The 9,946-nt window shown below is 45.2% G+C and overlaps 1 long non-coding RNA gene across 1 annotated transcript; it reads left to right on the plus strand.

Annotated features, from left to right (window-relative positions):
- The first annotated feature begins 654 nt into the window (after positions 1 to 654).
- On the plus strand, positions 655 to 7,278 carry LOC311161379. Its single transcript, XR_014616643.1, has 3 exons — positions 655 to 772; positions 953 to 1,064; positions 7,184 to 7,278. It is a non-coding gene; the product is annotated as an uncharacterized lncRNA (long non-coding RNA).
- Positions 7,279 to 9,946: the final 2,668 nt, after the last annotated feature.

Raw genomic sequence — 9,946 nt, forward strand, 5'->3', positions numbered from 1 at the left:
TATGTGTCTCATGATAAGATTTTCACATTTTGCTGCTGCTTTGTGCTCAGTTCTTCACAAACTGACACAATATTTATTTTTGACATTTAAATCTGAACAGTCATATTTTTACATGTTTTGACACAAAATTTGGTCCCTTTCTGAGTTAGTCTGAAAATCTGAAAACATCCAGTCTTCTTTCAGAAACAGGATTGTTTTGATTAATCAGGTTTCACTCAATTTTTTTTTCACAAAAACCACCATCAGCAAACCAAATAAACAACAAACATTGTAAATGGTCTGCAGCTTTTTAATGAAATCCCAAATTTTCTATGAAATCCCAGTGAAAAACACAAAGATTGTTGCAAGCATCACAGGTTTGCTTGAAAGAGATTGCCTTGAGTTTGCAAGAAGTGGATATCTACCTCTGGCAGAGCACCTTAACAAAAACACTAATGAATAAAAATGATGTAAAATATTAATGAGCAGCAAGAGCTTGGTCTGTGGGATGTAGAAAACAGAGATTCCACTGTCAGTGTTTGTCACTGGCTGGCTGAAACTTAGCTTGAATCATGTTGCTTCATTCTACAGATGAACTCTGGTGGCTCTCAATGAGGTTGGACAAGAAATTAACATTCTGTGTGCTCTGTCCTGCCTGTCTGCAAGAGGACACGTGCCCTGTGGCAGGGGCCATCACTCTGGTCACCTGTGTCCCCGTGGTGGTTGCTGGAGGTGGATCTGCCCTGGGATCCTGGGCAGGAACAGGCAGGCACTGGGATATGCACATGGAGAGGTGAGTGGGGACTGCCTGGCACTCTCAGCAGGAAGCTTCTTACTTCCACTCTGCACAGACATCAAGGACTTCTCAAGATGTAAGAATCAAGCCCCAAGATTTCAGGATGAAAGGAATTTAAAATCAAAATGAACCCAAAACCTCCAAGGGAAGTTCTGAATAAAATTTCTTCTCTTGCAGAGGAAAGCAGAACCTTGCCCATGGAAATGCTTTTGTGCTTTAAAGGCCAGATCACAGAACATCATCTCTGGTGCTTGCAGGGGCTGTTTGAATGTGAGTTCCAGCTGGACTGGTGAGTACATGTTGATCCCCACTGTCCCAGCTTTGGAAGGGGACAAGGCCTTTGTGTTTTTAGCTCTCAGTTTGGTTTCTACACGGTGACTGCTGTGTAGTCATGTTCTGGTTCACTTTGCACAAACTTTCCATTGTAGCCCCCTTACACTGACTGAGCTTTGGCTGAGACAAAAGGAGGACTCGTAGTGTCAGAGCCATGGTGGGGCAAGGTTTAATCTCCAGCTGATGCTGTACTTACCCAAAATCAATATGAACAGCAGGCTGTCACTGCAACTGGAAAGAGACTCTCTATGACAGGCTTATGCTTTTTTAAAAACTATTTCAGTTTATCTTGTGCAGCTCTTTTGTATAGGTAATTCTTTCTGTTGCTGGGTCTGCTGAAATGTTCCCAGGCCTGGCTGGAGGATCAGTGTTGCTTTAAAACCTGAATAAACACTTATACGCCCTGGTAGCTTCAGATCCAGTAGCCAGAACAAATGACATTTTGCATGAATTCTTCCAAATGAATTGCTCTGTGACCACTGTAGGCTTTTGAGTTTTTGACTCATGATATAGAGTGCTGTTAAAGCTTTTCTTGAAGAGCTCTGAAATGCCCTTCTTTCACCACCCTGATTGTTTCCCCAGTCAGTGCAGTTAGCTGGGAGCCCAGTATGGTTTCACTACTCCTGTGAGTTATGTTTTGACTTGGGGTTTGGACTTTTTTGTGATTGAATGTTTTTACAGGGCTCCCTGTGACCTCATGCGAGGGCAATCGCTGTGTTGATTTGCAGGAATGTAGATGGGCCTGCAGAAATGTCAGGGTCTCCCATTAAGATGTTTCTTTCACCTCAGCAGGGGGACTGGGTTACTGGAGTGTTGTTACTGCCATGCCCTGCAGTCAGTAACACAGCACGAGTGCACAATTGCCCTGATGTATTCCAGCAGCATGGTGTTAATGTGCCATTGCTTCTCGGGATTTCAGCACCAAGGCATCACTTCTGTGCATTACAATAACACAGGCAAGTGGGCTTCTGCTTTAGGAAAACAGCACCAGTCCCTGCAGCCCTTTGTGCACTGGGGCAGTAGGATACAACAAGCAATTTCCCATTGTGCCTGGATGCAGGAGCTGCTCTCCGAGTCCTGGATGCAGGAGCTGCTCTCACAGTCCTGGATGCAGGAGCTGCTCTCAGAGTCCTGGATGCAGGAGCTGCTCTCACAGTCCTGGATGCAGGAGCTGCTCTGAGAGTCCTGGATGCAGGAGCTGCTCTCACAGTCCTGGATGCAGGAGCTGCTCTGAGAGTCCTGGATGCAGGAGCTGCTCTCACAGTCCTGGATGCAGGAGCTGCTCTCACAGTCCTGGATGCAGGAGCTGCTCTCACAGTCCTGGATGCAGGAGCTGCTCTGAGAGTCCTGGATGCAGGAGCTGCTCTCACAGTCCTGGATGCAGGAGATGCTCTGAGAGTCCTGGATGCAGGAGCTGCTCTCAGAGTCCTGGATGCAGGAGCTGCTCTCAGTCCTGGATGCAGGAGCTGCTCTGAGAGTCCTGGATGCAGGAGCTGCTCTCAGTCCTGGATGCAGGAGCTGCTCTCCCAGTCCTGGATGCAGGAGATGCTCTCCCAGTCCTGGATGCAGGAGCTGCTCTCAGAGTCCTGGATGCAGGAGCTGCTCTCAGAGTCCTGGATGCAGGAGCTGCTCTCACAGTCCTGGATGCAGGAGATGCTCTGAGAGTCCTGGATGCAGGAGCTGCTCTCAGAGTCCTGGATGCAGGAGCTGCTCTCAGTCCTGGATGCAGGAGCTGCTCTGAGAGTCCTGGATGCAGGAGCTGCTCTCAGTCCTGGATGCAGGAGCTGCTCTCCCAGTCCTGGATGCAGGAGATGCTCTCCCAGTCCTGGATGCAGGAGCTGCTCTCAGAGTCCTGGATGCAGGAGCTGCTCTCAGAGTCCTGGATGCAGGAGCTGCTCTCAGAGTCCTGGATGCAGGAGCTGCTCTCAGTCCTGCAGAGCCTTTTTCACCTTTTCCCTCTGAGGACTGGATCCCAGCTCAGTGGAAGTCAGCAGCACGCTCCCAATGCTCCGGGATACCTCTGGGAGAAGCTGGGTCAGCTCTGCATTTCCCTCTTTCACAGTGCCTAAACATTTGCAATTACATTCCCAGAGTGCAGTAAATGTTCTGTAAATGCACTCATATATGTGCAGTGCAATGTGGGTGCACTCACAGAACATGTTTTGACTTCAGTTCTCTTTCTGTTGGCACTTGTGTGTACCATCTGATGAGTATTTGCTCTACAAAGGCACCTAAAAGAGCAATTATATTTTCCAGAAAGTCTTAGAAGTTCTCTTTATGGGCAAGTATTTGTTATGCTGGGGATTGAACCCTTGCAAAGAAAGCAAAAAGTTTCAGCTTTTTTGATAAAGGAAAACAACACACCTTGCTCATGTTTTTCCTGATATTTTTGTGATTCTTATCATGCTTAGTGCTCTTTCTTAGGTGTGGGGTTCCCAAAGCTGAATGGTTAGAGAATCTTAGCTTGTGTGAAACTCAAAACAGGAATTTTGGAGCTTTCATTTTTGTAGAGAAAAGCTTGAGAAAAAATGCACATGGAAAACAAATATCAGAAGGGTATAAAGGGACACAAAGTCATGGGCTAAAATGATGCAATATTGTGGCACAGAGATCAATTTATTCCCAGGTTCTCAATGAAAACTGCTGCTTATTGAGCAAAAAAAATTAATTTTATTGCCTTAAGTATACTTAACCCAACATCAAAATGTTTTTGCTTATAAGGTTTTTTCCAATGTCATAAATGTTGCACCCTATATGAAAACTTAAATTTTCATTAGGAGTGAATTTGATACAAAATTAAATACTAGCCTCATTCAGTGGTACTTGTATATCCATGTGGGTGTGTGAGTGTCAGTTTGTGTCCATGTCTTCTTATTTTGAGTTCACACTGGTATTTTCATGCCTGATTCAGGATTTTTGAATGCTTGAGCTTGGCAGAACTGAACATCTGCCTTAATTGTGGGTACTAAGCTTCTTTGAAATTCTCACCTAAATTTAAAATTTCAGCCATAAAAAAAATAGTCCTGGACCAGACAAGCCACTTGCCAAATGCTGGGCTATAAATTACAGCCATTTCGTTTTATTACAGAGTTATACAGTAAATAAAATAAACCCCAAACACCTAAACCCACAAATCTAATTACACCAAATGTGCTTCTCATCCAAAGCTGAGCTCTGAGCTCAGCCTAGCCCCAGATGGGCCTAATGGTTTAGCTGCAAACTAAACTTCTGTAAAAACAGAAGCTGAAATAGCAACACAACAGCGATGCTGTATTAGCCCTCTAGGGAAGTATCTAAATAAGCAGTAAAAGTAATGAAATAGCATTTATAGCCTTTGTGTCATAAATGCATTATTTGTAAATAAAAGCAAAGCAGGTTCACTGTGGTAAACTGGCAGAGCTCTGCTCCCAGTTCTATTCCCAGCTCTGCAGGGCAATCCCTGGGACCAACCCAAGCTGAGAATGAAGGGATCAGGGGCAGCCCTGAGTGCTGGGCTCATCCCCCAGCATGGGTGAGGGGGGATCCTGCCCCTCTCCTGTGCTCTGGTGGGGCTCCCACCTGGAGCACCACGTCCAGCTCTGGGCTCCCGGCACAGGGAAGGACCTGCTGGAGGAAACCAGTCACAAAAATACTCTGAGGGCTGAAAAACTTCACCTGAGAAACCCCAATTCCATCAGGAAAGGCTGATGGAGTTTGGGTTTTTCAACCTGGTGAAGGCTCCAAGGAGACCTAATTGTGGCCTTTTGGTACTGAAATGGGACTTATAAGAATGTTGGGGTAAAACCCTTTAGCAGGTCCTGTTGTGACCATGTAACACAAGGAGTGCTTTGTCTTCAGCATTGCTTGAGAGCAGGGAGAAGGGATTTTACTTTCCTAGCACAGGAGGGTGAAGCTGTGCACATTTGCATGCACTTTGCATTTTCCTGGTAAATGTCCCTACACTTTGAAAAGTTTAGCCCAGAAAGACACCTAAGAAAAATCAATTTTTATGGAATTTATACTCAGCATGTGAATCCTGTTCCAGGAAGCCTTTTAGAGATGGTCATCTCCATGCATTTGCTTGTTTTGGTTCATAACATGAGGCAGGAGTTGTGTCTTGTTTACTGACTATACCTGGCATAGCCACAGGCTAAATTTGCAAGAGAGAGGGAAAAAAAAAAAGGTGGAGGCATTAATTGTTCATTACAAAGAGCAAAAAATTGTAACTAATCACGGCACAGCGCTGCTGCTAATGCATTCGAAACCTCCCTCCACCCCCCCCAAACCATATGGGGGTTTAATTTGTAAATACAATTTGTAATTGAGAGCAGCATTTTATTACTTGCTTTTAAGAGGCACAGGACGCCTGTAACCCTCAATATGAAATTTCCGCTGGCTAGAAACACATTCAGCTCCGTGTTTTGTTTTTATTCCCGCCTGGGAAAGGTAAGGGCCGGTCTGCAAGCGCTCAGGCTCTCACTCAACACCTAGGGAGAAGTGGCTGGGAGCTGTGGTTTCCAGTCACACACTGCCTTCCTCACAAGCAGCCACGCTGCAGAATAAATCCTCTGAGATGCTGAGGAGCTGAGCTACCACAGCCCGGGCTGGAGGCAGTGGAGCTGCAGGCACGCAGACCTTTTATTGTATTTGTGGGTGCCCTGTGGCAGGAAGGAGTGATGAATCTGACTGTCTGCTCTTAGAAGGCTAATTTATTGTTTTATGATACTATATTATATTTTATTAAAGAATACTATACTAAAGGAATACTTATAGAAGGCTAAAAAGATAATGATGAAATCTCGTGACTCCTTCCAGAGCCCTGACACGGCTTGGGCTGTGATTGCCCAAAAAGTCAAAGCAATTCATATGAAACCATTGAAACAATCACCTGTTGGATAAACAATCTCCAAACACACTCCACATGTGAGCACAACACAGGAGAAGCAAATGAGATAAGAATTGTTTTCCTTTTTCTCTGAGGCTTCTCAGCTTCCCAGGAGAAAAGCCTAGGCAAAGAGATTTTTCAGAAAATGTGACTGTGACACCCTTGCCTGGGTTTGTTCCTTTCCAGGACTGTGCTGCCCTGCAGGGAGGTCATTCTGCCCCTGCCCTGGGCACTGCTGGGGTCACACCCGGAGTGCTGTGCCCAGCTCTGGCCCCTCAGCTTGGGAAGGACGTTGGGACACTGAGCACATCCAGAGGGGACAGTGGGGCTGGAGAGGGGCTGGGAACACAAACCCTGTGAGGAACCACTGAGGGAGCTGGGGGTGCTCAGCCTGGACAAAAGGAGACTCAGGGGTGACCTTGTCACTCTCCAACTCCCTGAAAGGTGCCTGTGCTCAGCTGGGGCTGGGCTCTTTCACCAGGCAGCACTGACACAACCAGAGCACACAACCTCAAGCTATGTCAAGGGAAAAATAGGCTGGATATTAGGAAAATGTTTTTTACAGAAAGAGTGATAAAGTTCTGGAATGGCTGCCCAGGGAGGTGGTGGAGTCACCATCCCTGGGTGTGTTTAACAAAGCCTGGATGTGGCACTGGGTGCCAGGGTTTAGTTGAGGTGTTGGGGTTGGGCTCAATGATCTTGAAGGTCTCTTCCAACCCAGTGACTCTGAATTCTGTGAAAAGCAGCTTTCACCGCTGGCTGCAGTTATCTCTCAATCAGTCTTGCAATAGCACCCCAGAAATGAGGCTGTGGGCTTGGGGTCTGTTGTATTGAGTGCTGCACAGTTCTGGAACAAGGAACAAGCTCCTGGCACAGGGAGAGGCAGATGTGAGTGCAAGGCAAGCGACAAGAAAAATACACAGAAAAAGGATGTGGGGCATTTTTCTTCTTCTGTGATGTGGGAGATGTCACAAGGATATATGATTTATAGTTAGATCCTTTAGGGAACCAAACACTCAGGCTATATTTGACTTAAATGAACCGTAGCAGGATTCCACTTCAAATTTTCAGGGTTTTAGCAGGTTTGGGAATGCAAAGTTCTTAAATGGAGATGAAGGGTTTAGAATGGCACCACTAAAGATTGTTACTCGTGGGTACCTCTGTCAGCCTGAAAATAATCCTCTCACACTTCCTGTCCTCTTTTCTGTCAGCTCTGGCTCTGGGAAGCAGCGTGAAAAGAGATCCTCATAAAGAGCACAATAATCCTGCCCTGCAGCTCCTGCAGGACATTGGCAAGGAAAGGAGAAAAGGAATTTATTCACATTTTGGCTGGAAGGACTGGTGACCTCCACCTGTGCAGAAGTCAGGAATGTCCAGAAAATTCAAGCACGGTGAGAGTACAGGGATTTAAGCAAAGATGGGGAAAAACCTCTGGATTTTGAGGTAAGCCATTACACCAACTCATGTGCTGGTTGCTCACTTGTAAAAAGGACAGTTCAGGGCAAAGTGAACATTTCCACAAAAACTGTAGGGGAAGGTTTAGGAAACTGTCCAAGCATGGGTGCTCCTGGGCAGAAGAATTCACATCTCTGATAGAATTATTAGGGCTTATTTTTCAAGAAGGTGAATCATGTCCCACAGTTCTAGGAAAAATACAGAAAAGAATCAAAATAGAACTGAAAGTGAAATCTGTACTGCTGTGAATAGACTAGGCTGCAATATTGCAAGTTTTGAGACCTTGTGAGTTGTCTCATGCCTCACAGGGTTTAGCTCTCATATATTCTTCTCTGAGAAATCAAGAAAGTATTAATTGTAAGAGTACAAGGAAGGCAGCTATGCCAGTGCCTGCCACTTCAGTGAATACAAACTCATTCTGCTGCTTCAAGACTTCTCGGCTGAATTAATGTGTAGGACATAATAACAGCCATGCTGAGAGTGAAATATTCCCTCTCTCATTAGAAACCACTTCTATTCTTGTTGAGCTGTATCCTCCCACCTTCATCTGCTCTGGGTTCTATCCAACATTATTTACAATAATTGTATCCACCTTCGCTGTTGGATTTCTCAAAGGAATTGTGGCTAAGAGGGATAAAAGACGTCTACACACTCAGTGGCTTTTTCCTCAAACAAATCAGGAAGTCAAGCATGGTTTACAAGGAGAAAGAGCTACTTGAAGAGCTCTGGGGTGTATTTTTTTTCACCACTTAACGTTGCAGGACACCTCGACATCCTATCTTATACACGAGGAACTAAAATTGTACATTCTCTCAAGTAGATAAGTGAGTTGATTAAAAAATCCCTGAGTATCCAAGAGCTCCTACTGCAATCTCAGGATACATAACACATTCCTTGACCTAAAGACTGGAGTGAGGTAATGTAGGAGTAATGTGCCCAAAGTTTGTCCTTTCTTCCATGATCTGTCAGCTTGATGGTGAGAAGCAAACAACCTGTCCAGGACAAGTGTGGAGGGATGACTGGATTTGCTAAAGGCAGTTCTTTGCACCTCTATTAGCCTTGAATATTTGTCTGTTTCCTTATATAAAAAATAAAATTATAAACGCCAAAAGCAGGATGACATGCAACTGATGCCTCCTTGCACAGAAACTCTTTGCATGTCACACTGACAAACACCAAAATGCAAATGACCTCTCTCTCATCAGTAACCCACATTTATCCACGTGGGTTCCTCCACAATTTCACAGCTACAGTGGCTGAATGAGTGAAGAGGGGTTGGTCACATATAAACACCTGAAACAAGATAAAAATAGGGTTTAAACAGACTGGACATTTACCTGCCTCACTGAAGTGGGCACTCAGCAGGCAAAAGAGTATCTGGATTAATGAGGTTAATGAAAATTGGATTTCCTTGTGCCTGGCATATTTAAGAATCTTAGGTTAGGAGTTCACAGCAGACTCGCCTGGGGCACTTTGTTTGCTTCTGTGCTCTCAATAACTGATACATACATGTAATCAGTGAGTTTTGAAGGCCATCTTTATGTCTGAAAGTGAACACAGAGAATTTCCTGGGTTATTTTGCATTTTCCCTTTGAATACAGAATGAGTTCACTGCCTGTCATTGATGAGGGAGAACTACTCACTCACCATAAGAAAAGTGAAAACTTGAAAAAGATGGCTATTTGTTAATTCTGTCTTTTGAGGAGCTTGTTAAGTTTTTGGCTCCCTGTGGGAAGTTCTGGTGGCCCTGCTCTGCAGTCATTGCCATTCCCTGTACTCCAGTTGCTGATGGAAATTAGGCTGGGAGCCACAGTTATTAATGGTCAGCATCTTCCAGTTTACCTTCCAAATATTTTTCCTTTCCCAAAGCAGATTTTCCTCAGTGCATTGCTCTGTACTTTTTCAGTGAGGAACTGCACGATGTCCACCCCCAGCTGTGCTGAGCAGTACCATGGAAGTGCCTTTCCCAAATTATTTTGAGGACAGAGTGTGTGCTCAGTGTCCCCCCTTTGCAGGGACCTGGCTCCAGCTGACCCTGCCTGGGCTCTGGAGGAAGAGAGGAGCCAACAGCTCTTCTCTCCTGCACTTGCTTTCCTCAGCAAGGAGAAGCTTCCATCCCTGCTGAGGGGACAGCAGAAGGTTTGTGGAGCAGTGTCACCACAACCTGCAACCCACCAGTGAAGGATGTACCTTGACCTGTTTGCTGCTTCTCCTTTCAGGAGAGATTTTGGCTTCTAGAAACCTTGGTCTTGACTTCTACTAAGGTACAATGTGTGTCAAGTTTGTTTCTTACTAAAGTTCAACCCTCTGTGCACCCAGATCATTTCAGTTTTGTCTGTTCTCATGTTCTGAACTTTAGGCTTTGGGATTTAGGGGGTCTCTGTATGGCCAGGGTGTTCATGGCTCAGATTGCTTTTAAACCAAAAAGCTCAAGTTAAAGGTATTTCCTTCACAGACAAGGGAGGAAGACTAATTCCTCAAGGAGTAATTCAGCCCACCTGAGTGGCAATTATTACAAT

This window comes from Fringilla coelebs, assembly GCF_963513975.1.
Source record: "Fringilla coelebs genome assembly, chromosome: 20".
Lineage (NCBI taxonomy): Eukaryota > Metazoa > Chordata > Aves > Passeriformes > Fringillidae > Fringilla > Fringilla coelebs.